Source organism: Heloderma suspectum, chromosome 4, assembly GCF_057233095.1.
Source record: "Heloderma suspectum isolate Gila_16-S chromosome 4, 16-S_ref, whole genome shotgun sequence".
Classification (NCBI taxonomy): Eukaryota; Metazoa; Chordata; class Lepidosauria; order Squamata; family Helodermatidae; genus Heloderma; species Heloderma suspectum.
This window is the reverse complement of record NC_139461.1, coordinates 28229615-28244877: the sequence shown is the minus strand read 5'-3', so window position 1 is coordinate 28244877 and position 15263 is coordinate 28229615. Positions and strand designations below refer to the sequence as shown.

At 43.2% G+C, this 15263-nt stretch overlaps 1 protein-coding gene across 1 annotated transcript in view; it reads right to left on the bottom strand.

Moving 5' to 3' along the window:
- Positions 1-15263, bottom strand: part of EIF3H (eukaryotic translation initiation factor 3 subunit H) — an 89089-nt gene that overhangs the window by 53557 nt on the left and 20269 nt on the right. The window lies entirely within an intron of this gene.

Below are 15263 nucleotides of genomic sequence, written 5' to 3'. Positions count from 1 at the left end.
CACTGCAATTTAAGGAATTAAATGAAACATTTCTCTGAGAAGAAAACATGTTGATGAACACTCAAATACATTTTCAATTATTTTCACTTTTAATCTGATGCTGGTGCTTTCTTTATCTAAACTACCTACTACACTGCAACTTCTTGAGGCTAGAAACAGTAACGTTACAAATATTAGCAACCCCTCACACAATAAGAAACACTGCAGATGAGAATGAAATTCGGAGTCTGAAAGGCATTTCAAACTCTCTTGAAAGTAAGGTTTTTAGAATTCAATTCCAGAAAACATTTAGCTCAATATAGCAGACAGCATACAAAGATTCCCATATGCAACTCAAGAGCCTTGATTTCTGACTGCAGGTTTTACACTGTGTCAAAAGCTCAGGAGGGCCCCACTAACCTTCGGAGCAACTTTTCTGATGGCAAAAGAGGGTGCATTTGAAACAGGGTCTGAGAAGCCCCAAGTCATGTTGTAGAAATCCTGCATCTAGTTCTTAGGCATCCCATCTAGGCATTTTATTTTCAGCTTCATGTCAAGAGATGTAGGAGGCTCTGAAATATGTTATGGAAGTTTCAAAATCATGATCCTGTCATACATGCCCTCAGTGCCGAACTTTTATTGCTATATCTGTACGCTTCACTTTGTGGAAGGTGGGGTAGCAAAAGGAAAGAAGAGTCATTAGGCATTTTTCCTTTAAATGGCTTAAGCAAAGCCATATCCCAGAGTTCGCATGGAGATTATAGCACAATTCTAAGCAGATTTACTCAAAAGTAAGTCCCACTGTGCACTATGAGGCTTACTCTGGGGTAACCGTACATAATATAGCAGCCCCAATGCTTAGTAAGTCGGCAAGTCAGTGCTGTAAATTTATTAAAGCAAAAGAAGGTGGTGGTGGTAACAGACACTACAGATAAACTATCCTCTCTTTAGCCGTCAGACACCTGACTGCACACCAGAAAACCCGATATTGACAACTAGGAATTTGATGGTTATGTTCAAGACTTTCCCCCCCAAGCTCTGGATCAAAGCACACACTCCTACTGACCTATGATAACATAATCAGAACATGCGTACATCTTACTGTATTGGGGAAAGGGGAAAGGATATCACTGGCTAAACATAACCTGATAACATCCAAAATTTTATGCTGAGAGCCATTAGTGGACATACAAAGCCTTACTGGCAAGCTGCCAGACGAACATTTGTTCGTGTTTGATTTACCTCCAACATCCTATTAACCAGATTAAATGCTGGCATTTACCTGTTCTCCAGAATCTGATTGTATTCATTTTCAGAATATGCTCAACTACTGCTTCATTCATTTATAACAGATAACTATTTGTTGGTCTTATTTTAAATCAACATAATAAATACAAGAGTTCTCTTCAAATTTTGTGACAATATTCAATTGGTCCGTATTATAGCATTTTGTTGAATAGAGACTCTGTGTTCATTACATCGTTGTTGTGTATACCATAGGTAATACATATTCTTGATTACCTGGCTGTTTGTACACCGAGTATTTTTACCCGATGTCCAGGTGTTTATCAATTTGATTATCACCAGTGATTGTTTATTCATGTACCTTCTGTTTTCACACAATACAACTGTTCTTATGGTCCACTGATTTGATTATTTAGTACCTTCACTTGAGGGACTTCCTCTTTTTGTTTGGCACCTTTTGTTTAGCAAAGTATTTCTGCCATTTCACTTTATTAAAAAGACAGGGAGCACAGAGTTAAAGGGTTACCTTCCACCAGCCCCCCCCCCGCCCCATTGTTCCAAAAGATAGAGCTGCACAATTTAGTCTTTTGAGACAAAGTTAAAGCTACCTCCCTGATATTTACACATTAATTTTCTCTCTCTATTCAACTGTTTCCCCCTTTTCCAAAATCCTAATTAAATCTATTTCTTTTTTCAGTCGTTTCATAAACCATATCTCCTTTTACCTATAATCAGCTAGCCATGCCCTAAATATTTATCTCCTATGTTTCCTCAATCTATTTTTGCTGAGACCAAATTAATTTTGCTACACTTTGCTCCATTTGCTACAAGTGCTTGACATCTGAAGAGAGACAACTTCCATCACTGGCTGAGTGAAATCCAGCTGTTCATCCCCAATGCCCTGCAGAGGGCCTTGGTAGGAGCAGCAGCCTGGTGTGCCAACAGGGAAGAACAGGGAAGTGGGTAGGAAATTTGGCCTAAATAATTCTGGTTGCATAGGGATAACATGTAATTTCTGACCCTGAATATGAATTTATCAATAATATTTTGTAAGCCACTTTGAGAGCCTCTCAGAGCTATATAAGTATTCTAAATAAATTACTACTAATAAATAACAACAGCACTAACAACAACCTAACTGTTTAAACATTCTCTTTGCTCCTCATAATGAATATTTAGTCTATAACCCTGGTGGCTTCCAAGAAAACCTTGAAGATACAACTGCAATGGATATGGAAGTTTTCACACACAAAAAGGGGCAGGACAAAAAACAGTGACCTGGTTTGCACAATCAAAACAAGCCACTGTGGTGTACTTAACCCAGCAACAGGCCATAGGTTATTTGAGGGTTGTTTCCCCCTCAAACACGCTATGCTGCCCAGGTTCAGATGACACAACAAGCTGTGTCTGGTAGATTAATTAGGCAAATGGCATCTGGCACGTATTGGCATGCCTAGGGATTAAAACAAGCCACTATGGCTTATTTAAACCACTGTGGCTTGTTGATCGTGTGAACTGGCCCTAGTGTGTATGTGTGGTTGGGGAATTTAATTTTTCTGGATTTAATTCATAAGCTTCTTCTTTGTATACAGTAGGCAATATTGTTTTCAAATTGAGTAAGGCCAAATAAAACACACACACAAAATCAACTGACGGCAGAGACCAAGGGATCAGTAAGCGGCAAATATTTCATTTGCTTGATATGAGAATTTCCCACCCTCCCAGCCACTGCCACACCCACTCCCTCACCAGTTATTTTATTTATTCCATTTCTATCCTGTCTTGCCTCCAAGCAGGTCAATGAAGTTATGGATTGATTCATTTCACTAATTAAATCGCAAGTAGAATTGAATTCTACAGGTGTGGGACCAAAGGGTACAAAGGTGATGGGGCTGGGGCATTGGAGTGGGGGTGGGAGATTAAAAACTAAATAAATACTGAAATATTGGCCTTTTATTAGACAGCTTGGGGAGATATGGTATATGAAGGAATAAGGAAAAAGGTATTCATAAAGTGAGCCAGTATATAACATTAAGCCTAATAAAACTGCCAGACACCCCAAGTAAATAAAGAGAAGCAAAAAAAACAGAACCAACTGGCTCAAATAAATGGACAGAGCAAGGAACATTTTCAGCAGCAACAACTAGGGGAAAACCAAGATGATCACCTGATTTAGGCTTCCTCTAGCTCATCCTAAAAGAATGTATAGTTTCAACTTAGCTCATATTAAAATTAGTATTTAGCAGTCATTAAATGGAAATTTGTTATATATTCTACAACTGCAACTCTGGAATTCACTTGTATGTGCATATTATCTCTGATTTCATATTGGTTCTAGAAAGGTTATTGTTGAAACTGTAAGATCCACGCCATGTTTTCAAAAAATAGCATTTTAGAATTTAAACTTTCACATTTTAACTGTATGCTAGCAATGCCAAATCTGAAAGCATTTTAGATCAGCGTAACAGCTGGACACTTCATAAATCCCAAACTGTAAAATACTGTAAGTTTGAAAAAGCAACGACTTTTCTAAAAAATAAGCCTTACTTATAATAATACAAGAATGTATAAAAATATCAGAGTACACTTACACTTTTTTCTTTTAATATGAAAGTGATATTTTAATGTTCCTAACTTTTAAATAAATACAACCATATAAAAATGTACAACTCTTTCCTTTTAACATATCCACAGCTGACGTATGAAGGGATGATATATATATAAAATATTATATTATATAAAATTTTCAGTTAACCAGCTGGGGTCTTTCCACAAATTATCGGAATAACGTATTGAATATTTAACACATTTGTTACCATGAATGTTCAGCAGTAAGTCAACAAGCCATAATAAGTTAACCTTTTCAAAATATTGCCATACACAGCAAATACCCACATAGGACACAAAAAAATTAATATAGATAATTTAGCATATAGATTACCTCTAGTTACATGCCTATATAATTTTTCTAAAACCTGCTAAATTCCCCATGGCTATGCTTATTCTCCAGAGATTCATAATACCGATTTAGGAAAGATGTGGATTTTCAAAAAAATTAGAAGATTAATAGCACTTTCTTTTTTCCAGAGTACCGCAGCCACTGAAAGGTGGTGATGTTTTGTGTTAGCGTTTTAGGCCACAGGAAATAAAAGGATTCTTAAACAGCTGTTTGTCTTGTAAGCTATAAAATGCAAAAAAATATATAAATCACAGAGTACACCGCAGGCTTGTATGTCATATAATTATGACTAATGGCTAGGAATTTAACTAAGTTGGGACAAGTACACTACCAAAGTGAGACCTGCAGGCTGCTGTTAGATGAAAACATGCATATACTGCAATGGAATCAAATAAAAGATACCAAAGCTCAACGAGGTCGGAAGAGATGGGATAACTTTTTCAGGGGTATGACAATTCTCAGGCTCTCTCCTTGACAGGCCAATGGCACTGTCACATTCACCTAAAAAAAATGCCACAACTTATTACACATGGTGTATCTTTTCAAAGGAGGGTCACAACCCAGCCAGCACTATGTCACTTTTCCATTCCATAGAGTGGAACAGAATGGCAGGTAATGGTCACAATTTGGGGAGCTACTTTAGGTGGGCCCAATGGCTTATGTATGCCCAGGTGAAACCTTACACCATGCGAAAGTGCTTTTGCAACCTCCTCTGTCTTAAAAATAATTTGTCATGTGCCTTGGGAACTGCTATTTAAAAAAATACAAGTCCAAAGCACCATTGTGCTGAAGTGGACAGTGTCCACGAAGCACGTGTCACAATACATTTGTTAGCAGGAACATAGGGAGCTACCTTATACCAAGTGAGATCATTGGTCCATCTAGCCCAATACTGTTGACGACTGATTGGCAGCTTTCAGGCTTTCAGACAGGAGAAATTTCCAGTCCTATCTGGAGATGCCAGGGATCAAACCTGGGACCTTCTGCATGCAAAGTCTGTGTTCTGTCACTGAGCTATGGTCCTTCCCCTCTTTAACATGCCAAAGGTCTCTTTGTTGTTCTCGGAACTGTAGCCTTTACAGCCCATAGGATGCAAAAAACATCTGTAAATTGCAAACCAGGATTTCTCCCCATCATGCAAAAAAAAAAAAAATTGTCTTCATTTTAAAATTTCTTAAGAGAGTTCATATTCACATCCTTAGAGCTACAGCTGTTAACATTAAGCACCCATCTTATATTCCTGCAGGATACAGAATGAAACTTCGTAGAACTTGTAGGGACTAAGAAAGGAAAAACTGATGCTAGCTCAAAGTTTCCTACACAGTCAAAAATAAGAATTAGCTAGCAAACTGTGGACTCTTAAGGAGAACAGCAGGGATTAAACCAACATTAAAGGTTGGCTTTAAGGAAATTTCAGAGATAAGATTTCGCAGACAAATCTAGTAGAACTCTATTTAAAGTCCAGGTATAGAGTAACCTGATAACCTGAGCAAGGCCCATTTCTTCATTTCTGTATAATGTGAATAGGTTGCCAGGGCAAAGATCTCTCCACTGTAAGGTACTTAACTAACTACACTTGAAATGCAAAAGCAACCTCATAACGTCATATTGTCATAAACAGTTTTAGTCTGAAAAAGGAAAAATTAAAAGTGATTTTCTAATGAAGATACAGACATTACTGAGGTCCAAATTAGGTGTTATGAAGGAAGCGGCAGTGACTCCTCTCCAGTAATGTCTATAAAAGCTGAAATGTGACATGGTGGCATCATGCTCAGGGTTGACCCCATACACACACACAACAGCAGCCAGTAACGTGTAACAGGGACAGGAAAATGTCTGAGTTGAATGACTTGACTCATCTTTTCACTCAGTGTCACTTGGGAGATGTGGGGGTTCTGCTCTGAGTTGCAACCTCACATGCCTTGTAAACATAGTGTGTAGCCCCAAAATTAAAGATGGGGGGACGTTAGCAGAATACAGTGGGAGAAGCCGTTCACTGGGTTTTACACAGAAATCTGAAGTAAACACATGCCGGCCTGTAGAGCTTACCTAAGCACCTGTAGTTTTAAAGCTAGTACAGTCTGCTGGAAAAAGTCAGACAGAAAATTATTGGACTTGTATTTAACTCAGAGCACTTTGTATTATATTTCCATAATTTGGTTGTATAAAACAGTATTTCAACCTTAGCAAATTAAAATAGCCTCCCCTTCCTTGTTCAGGCCTATCACACACAAATGAGGAGTCAGGAGTGATGTTTTTTAAGCTGGGTAACAGTGCCCCCTGATGGAGATTGTAGTGGGTAGCTCATTTCGTAAAAGCAAACTGTCTCCATTTTATTTATAATTCTGTAACAGGCTTGCTTAATTGCCTGAAATATATTTTGTAGCATGTCAAGTAAGAGGTATGTAACAGATGAGCACTAATCTTAAAAAGAAAATCCTAGAGGAAACATGTGAGAAAATAATTCAAAGTAATATTCTTTTAAATCCAGCATTTAAACATAGAACATTCTTGTAGCCAACAAGAAAAGATTAAACGAGAATTGATATTGTTTATTTCAGATTTACTGTCTGTTCTGTCTGAAGGTACTCACAGGGGAGACAAATAATTGTTTTGCACAAGGTCACAGTGAGGGGTAAATCCTTGTCCCTGAAAGGATCATTGTCAAATTCTGTATCAGTAGAACAAAAGCTGAAGGAAAAAAAACACACAAACAACCAGTGTCTCCTACCATTGATTTCTGTATTTCATATCCCAGCCTTCCCCAACTGGGAATCCTCCAGAAGTGTTGGGCTACAACTCCCATCGTCAGTAGCCAGCATAGCCATGCTGGCTGGGGATTATGGGAGTTGTGGTCCAACACATCTTGAGGGTATCCAATGGAGGAAGGCTGTCATAACCAATAGAGCACACAAACACACCCCATCCTCCCTGCTCATGTCTATTCTATCATCTAACAGGGACATCACTTGCTACCTCATATCGTCAAATTACTTGTCCACCTAGTCCAGTGTTGTCTACTATGATGGGCAGCGGCTCTCTGGGTCCTCAGGCAAGAGATCTTTTGCATCATTTGCTACTTTACCCTTTTAATAAGAGAGATGCCTATCCCTCTCTGCTCCTTCTGTATCACACATGGCAAAGCAAACATTTGTCAAAAAAATTGTGACAAACATGAAAACGAAGGGAACATGTCCCTTCCATCACTCCTACAATGGGCAATACCCTTTTGCCGGTTTTGCTGCAGAGCATTTGAAGAAATGCTATCATGCTTGCTATCTATCTATCTATCTATCAATCACAATATTTATATACTGCTCCTCATCAGAAGATTTTGGACCGGTGAACAACATGATAAAAGAATAAAACAATGGTTAAAAGAGTTAGAAACCTTAAAAAAAAAAAAGACAAATCCCAACAAAGTGGAGTTCAACAAACCACGGCTGGTCATGCAAGGAAGGCCTCTTGAAAGAACAATGTCTTCACGAGGCGCCGGAAGGAACACAATGTTGGCGCCTGCCTGACCTCTAAAGGCAGGGAATTCCACAGGAAGGGGGTCACCACACTGAAGGCTCTTCTCCTGGTGGACTCCAACCAGGCCATAGGTCCATGTGGAACCACCAGGAACATGCCCTCTGATGACCTCAGTGACCGGGCAGGTTGGTAGGGAAGGAGGCGCTCTCTCAGGTATCCTGGTCCCAAGTTGTTTAGGGCTTTGTACACTAGTACTAATACCTTAAACCTGGCCCGGTAGCAAATAGGCAGCCAGTGCAGTTCCCTCAGCAAAAGAGTTACATGCTGAAAAGGGGCAGCTCCCAACAACAGCCGAGCTGCTGCATTCTGCACTAGCTCCAGCTTCCGGACCAGCCTTAAGGGCAGCCCCACATAGAGAGCATTGCAGTAATCCAGTCTTGAGGTTACTAATGCCTGTACCACGGTGGTCAAGCTATCCCTGTCCAGGAGAGGCCGTAGTCGGCGAACCAGCCGAAGCTGGTAAAAGGTACTCCGAGCCACCATGACCACTTGGGCCTCCAGCAACAATCATGGGACTAGGAGTAGCCCCAGGCTACGGACCTGATGTTTCAGAGGGAGTGCAGCCCCATCCAGAACAGGCAGTGAGCCTTTCTCCCAGACCCGGGAACCACTCACCCATAGGGCTTCCGTCTTGCCAGGATTCAGCTTCAGTTTATTGGCCCTCATCCAGCCCATTACTGAGTGTAGGCACTGATTCAGGACTTGCACAGCCTCTCCTGATTCAGATGTCACAGGGAGATAGAGCTGCATGTCATCAGCATACTGATGGCATTTAGCTCTAAATCCCCTAATGACCACTCCCAGTGGATTCATATAGATGTTAAACAACACTGGAGACAGGGTAGTACCCTGCAGAACCCCACTGCTCAATTGCAAAGGGGCCGAAGAATAGTCACCCAATGTTACTCTCTGAAATCGGCCCCGTAGGTAGGACCGGAACCACTGAACCACAGTGCCTCCAATACCCATCCCACGGAATCAATCCAGGAGGATACCATGATCAATGGTATCAAAAGCCGATGAGAGATCGAGCAGAATTAACAGGGTTGCACTCCCCCTGTCCTCCTCTCGATGAAGGTCATCCATCAGGGCGACCAAGGCTGATTCAGTCCCGTAACCAGAACGAACCCAGACTGAAATGGGTCTAGATAATCAGCATCCTCCAAGAGTGCCTGCAATTGGTTCACCACAACCCTCTCAAGTACCTTCCCTAGAAAAGGAGTATTTGTGACTGGGCGGTAGTTGTCTAATACCATTGGGTCCAGGGTGGGCTTCTTCATGAGTAGCCGCACTACTGCCTCCTTAAGGACAGCAGGGACCACCCCTACCCGTACGGAAGCGTTTATCAATCCCTGGACCCACCCAGTCATACCCCTTTGGCTAGCTTTTATTAGCCAGGAGGGACAGGGATCAAGAGGGCACATGGTCAGTCACATTATTGCAAGCATCTTGTCCACATCATCAGGCCGTAACAATTAGAACTGATCCCACAAAGTCGGGCAGATGGTGGCATCAGACACCTCGACTGGTACTGCACTAACAACAGCATCAAGGTCGCTGAGGAGACAAACGATTTTGTCCTCAAAGTGCGATGCAAAAAGGTCACAGAAGGTCCTCGACGTGGCCAGGGCCCCATTTACTGGGGAAGATGTTAACAACCACCGGACCACCCGGAAGAGCTCCGCTGGATGGCTACTTGAGGACGCAATGGAGGCAGCAAAATAAGCCTTCTTTGCTGCCCGCACTGCCACGCAATAGGCACGATTATGCACTCTAGAGCGTGCTCGGTCATCTTCACTTTGAGTCTTGTGCCATTTGTGCTCCAGCTGATGTCCAGCCTGTTTCATTGACCACAGCTCCCCAGTATACCAGGGAGCAGAACGGGCTCCACAGTGCCGGAGAGGGCATTCAGGTGCAATCATGTTGATGGCCCTCTGCATCTCACTGTACCACGGTGAGGCTAGGGCCTCGGCTGGATCACCAGCTCTCTCCACTGGAAAATCCCCAAGAGCATTCAGAAATCCATTGGATTCCATCAGTCTCCTGGGGCAGACCATCCAAATAGGTCCCCCACCCCCGAGGGAGGAGAGTAATGCTGTAAGTTCAAATATCACCAGGAAATGGTCTGACCATGACAATGGGGTTACTTGGAGCCCCCCAATCTTCAGACTACCCATCTCACAAGTTGGAGCAAAAACCAAATAAAGGGTGTGCCCTGCTTCATGTGTTGGGCCGATGACATACTAAGACAGCCCCATGGTTATCATGGAGGCCATGAAGTCCTGAGCTGGAACTCCGGAGACAGCCTCAGCATGGAAGTTGAAGTCACCCAGAACTACTGTCCTGGGTTCCTCCAACACCACACTTGTGACTGCCTCCGCCAGCTCAGTCATACAGGATGCTGGGCAGCAGGGTGGGTGGTACACCAGCAGCTTGCTGTGTATTCCAAGGAAATGCAGGTTCGAAAAAAACACCATTGTGTAGGATGTACACTAGCCAACTAATGCCTGGCTGCAGAATCTACTCAGCATGCTTTTCTTTCGAGAGCTGCAATGAAGGCCACCTTGGGGGTAGCTGCAAGACACACTTGCAGCATGCTTTTCCCGCCTCTACACACACACACGCACACAAACATGGGAGAACAGATGGCCTTCCTAACAATTACAGGACTGACACAGCACTCAACTACAGCCAGCCAGATGCCTCTGCAAACTCACAAGCAGGCACAAAGTTTTGAGATCATCTCCTACTATCTGTCCAAAACAATCAGATATTCAAAGTTATATTGCCTATGGACATGGAGGTTTCATCTAGCTATCATAGTTAGTAGCCAAGGCCTATTCTCCATGAATACAGTGTATACTGCATAGCACATGAAATGCAGAGCACTAACAATACAGCAGTTACTTGATGCAAAAAGCAGCTAAACCGTAGCACTGATCTCTGAAGACAACGTCTAAAGAAGCCTTACGTGGCATCACTAGCCTTGCTACAGGCCCCTGGGAACTGTGCCATACAGGTGGCTATGTCAGTTCTTATGAGTTGCTGACTCTAAGCCCAGTGCTTATTCATTCGGTGGACAAGCTGGGAGACTAGGACAGGGTGCCGAAGCTTTTCAGGGTCTTGAACTAAGTGCTAATCATATCCCCATGCTCTTGGCCAATTTCTCTCTCTTACCACCTTCACCTTGGTTCCCTTGCCTCTCTCCATGTTTGTTACTTTCCTTGAAATAGTCTGGATCCAAGGAGGGATCTCATTTTTAGGCTCTCCATTCCAAATTCTATTTTCTTGCAACCAAAATTTTTTGGCTGCCCAACTGGGTCGCTAACAACAGCTTTCCTGGCTGTTGGGTCTCCCCATCACAGCCCATCCAGAAGCCTTTCTTTGAGATCTTTATTGACAACATGGTGCATTGCAGCCTACTTGCAGTATAGTGTTTAGTGCCACAGCACTCACCCTTTGAAAGATATTCCAAATTGTCTTTAGCCAGGCCCCCACATTTCTGACATTCAGACACCTTTAAGACTAATCTATTCACAAAGGATTTCCCTGAAGTGGGATCTAGCCAGTTATGGTCTGTAGTGCACAGTACACTGTACGTTTTACCGCTGTTCAGCATTTTTTTATTACTGTGTAGACTTATTGGTATGTATTATCATTTTTTTATGGTGATGATGTTGTATGTTCACCACTTTCATATCTCTGTGGAACACGGTACATAAATCTGGGTAATAAATTAAATAATAAAATAAATAAAATAAACATGCTCATTTTGAATTCATGACCAAAAATCTGCAAGCCAGGGGATAGCCTGAGCCATCTGAGTTTCCAAATATCCATGATCAACCAGGACGTCAGCCCTTTTGTGTTTCCCTTTCTCTGAAACATAATACCTTCTTTCACTCTATTTCATTCTCTTTCTCCTGATTCCTCTGGATCTTTCCATTTTGCCTCTCGCATGGCCCACGCTGAGCCACTGCAGTTCGAAGTGCAACACAACCCATACAACATTGCAGTTTGAAGTCCCCGCACATGTGAACAAGGACATGCGGTAACACAAGTACCATAAGAGATCAGGGATCCCCAACCTTTTTGGTTCAGTAAGCACATTTGGAACTTTGATGGAGCGTTGTGGGTGCTTTCACAAAATGGCTGCCCGGGGGGGTGTCTTCCCATTCATCAAATGGTTACCAAGAACCTAAGGCAAAGGTGGAGCCTGAGCACCAAAACCCAAAGCACCTTTTGAACCCAAATAAAGACGGAGGGCAGCACTTCACTTTGCAACATGCCAACCTCCCGGTAGATTTTCAACTAAAAAAATCTTAATAAAATAAAAATCAGAGGTAGGAAGCTTGGCAGGGGCCAAGGGAGGTGCCCGGAGGAAAACTGGTGTCCACAGCACAAAATAAACACAATATGTGAATTCATACTGTGGACATTTCCTCTATCTTCTACTATCTTCCTCCCTTTGCTTTCCTCCTGGAGGGGAAAAGCTCAGAACTCCTCCACTGCAAGATACATAAAAAGCCATTTTTGCGGCCTTCAAAATTGAATGTGTGTGTGTGGGGGGGGTGCTTCAAGGTTGAGCAGCAGTAAGCTAAAATAACATCTGACACAGAAAGAAAGGAATCCTATTCCAAGCCAGTAACTACTATTCAGAAAAACATGCACTGCACTCTTAATAGTGGCTGCTCATAATAGGGGCACATTTATGGCAGCATGACAGAAAGAAGGCACTAAGCAAATCGCAGAACTGGGAAAAAGCTAAGCAACATGACTACTTTTACAGGGACATGCCACTGTCCAGTTGACTGTATGACTAGTGCAAGATTTGAAGATAATGCCAATAACAATAGTTTTCCATTAAGTTGTGGCCTCTTACGGGGGAGGAGAGTGCTTTAAAGATGACAAAAGCCTTAAATCGAGTTTCTTCTAGGAATTTTCTATGGCTTTGAAACTACAAGTATTCCCTCAATAATCAGACCAAGATTGGCTTGGGGACCTGGACCACATTGCCAGAGTATGGTTAGATGACTCATTTCAGTAGATGATTCATTTCTCAAAGATATTAGTTTTGACAGTACAGTTCCTAAAAAATATTATCAAATGGAGTAGAAGGATTTTTCTTGCACGGATTCATCTCAATTTAGAACACAAACTTCACAGCTCTCTTCCTCTGAAGGACAGTCCAAGCAGCCCACACAGAGAGAATTTCATTATAAAATTAACACCTTATACAGAATCTGATCTCCCAAGAACTTTATCCTTCTTCCTCCCCATCTCCCAACCCCCTTCCCATTTCAGGATTCAAGAAGCAGAAAATATCATGACATCCTGTTCCTCTCTCCAGTCTTCTGTAAGTTCTCTTGCATGTATCCATCTCTCCCTTCAAGCTGTTCCCCTAAAAGCTAAAATTGTAAAACAAGGGCTAGACATCTGCATTAATAATGTAGTTCTGATTCTCAGGATCCCAAGGTAGCTACCACGTTCTGCATCAGAAGCCATATTCCATGCCCTGAGAAACAGATGCTGCTGTGTGTGGATCTAGACCCATATTTCCCATTATACCTCTGATGGAACCATAACAATTCAGATCTATCTTCTCTGCATAATATTGCACTGCAAACAACCAGACAGAGTAAAATCCAAACACTGCAGCCTTGATTGCGTGAGACTTTTACTCTGTGAACATCTTTTAAAACTATAAACCAATCACGCAGAACACTATTCGAATGGGGGGCAAAATTGTTGTCATCCCCCCCAGACTCTCCACAAACTGGATGGCGCTAATGGGCATGGTCAGGCCCACTGATGTCAGTGGGTGTCAGGAGTGCCCTAGCTGCCTCTTGCAGTCCCCTCCAATAGCCAACTCAGGACACAGACGACGAGGATTCTTTCCAAGGCTTTATTCCTTTATGACTCTTTCAGATACTAATCACTAGCGACTAAGCAAGGAACTGCACTGGAGATAGACAGCAGAGTAGCCTAAGCTCCAGGTAAGGCAGTTGGTCCCTGTTTGAAGGAGAACCGCAGGAAGACTCTGAACTTATGGGCTATGGAGAGATCCTCCCTCTTTCCCTTGGGTCCTCAGGACGCAACCGTTGTTTGAGCGCCAAACAAGCGGAGCGCCTCCTTTCGGCGCCCTCCATCTGTTGTCGCTCCCTGAGTCTGCGCCGAGCGTCCAGCAAGCCCCCCTCCAGCGATCTCTCGCTGCCAGGGTCACTATCTCTCCCAGGAATGCTGACAGGAGGAATCTCTGCCAGCTGCTGTGCTTGTGAGAGATGAGCAAGCTCCTCTCCCACGGATTGCTGTTCTTCCTCAGAATCAGAACTGCTCTGGGGCTCTATGGGCTCAGTTTCCACCCTGACAGTGGGTGTGGCCACACCTAGTGATGTCATCACCACTATCCCAGCCCATTTCACCTTTCTCTGTGCTGGGAGAAACACCAAGTTCCATGCCTCTCTCTGCATGGAGAAAGGCACTCAGTTGGTGCTGGGAAGAGGAGCCGCTCCTCCCAGCACTGGCTGAGCCCCCAGCTTGGGGTGGTGCGCACCACACAAAGCCACTCGCCCAGTGCTGGGCAGAAAGGCCACTCCTACCAGCACCAGCTGAGTCCCTTGGCTTCACACAGTGCACAGCACCCCATGAGAGTGACGCACACTGCACGAAGCCACTTGGCCGACCGCATCCACATTAAGATCTGAGATAACAACTGAGATTCCCCTCCACGCCATCCTCATGCGGATACTGAGCTTAGCCACTTAGGCAGCCGCAACCCTGCTGTCATCTCCTATCTCAGATTAGAGATAACAGGGGGTATTCCTCCACTGGGCAGGGCTTGGAGGCTCCATGGGCCAGATGCGGAACCTCTGCAGGCCAGATTAGGCTCATGGGCCAGAGGTTCTGCATTCCTGCTACAAACTATGTAAAGACCACTTTGATATTTCAAACATTCTGGAAATTACCAAGGCGACCTACAGAAAGGCCAGGATCTAAAGTGGGCTGTATGTCTGTGAGAACCAACTGTGTGTACGGCCAGACCTTTGCTAGCTGTTTTCCCCTGATAACAACTCCATCTGGTGCTCCACATATTATTTTTGGATCCCTTGTCAAGGGTGCTTGTCCTTCAAGCCTTCAAAGCATTTCACATTTGTTACCTCAGCAATCCTCCATTACCTCACACCTCAATCAGTGGTGTGGAAGATAGACCAGTATTATCCTCATATTACAGATGGAAAGAGGCTGATGTTGAGACTTACCTAAGGTCATGTCTTGAGATCGTGGCAGAGGCAATATTCTTGCTTAGTAACATAAGAAATGCATTCTGGATCATGCCCAGGTCCACCTAACCCAGCATTCTTTGTAAACATCCCTGCAACCAGCAGGTGGTCCAGCAGAATAGGTAGGTGGTACACTCACAGACCATGATCTACCTACCCCTGAATTACATTACATGACCTCTCATAAATAGCTCTGGATAGTATATTAGAGGCTCCTATGCCCCAACCACCACCACCATCTTCTCACCCTATCAAAAATTATTGGC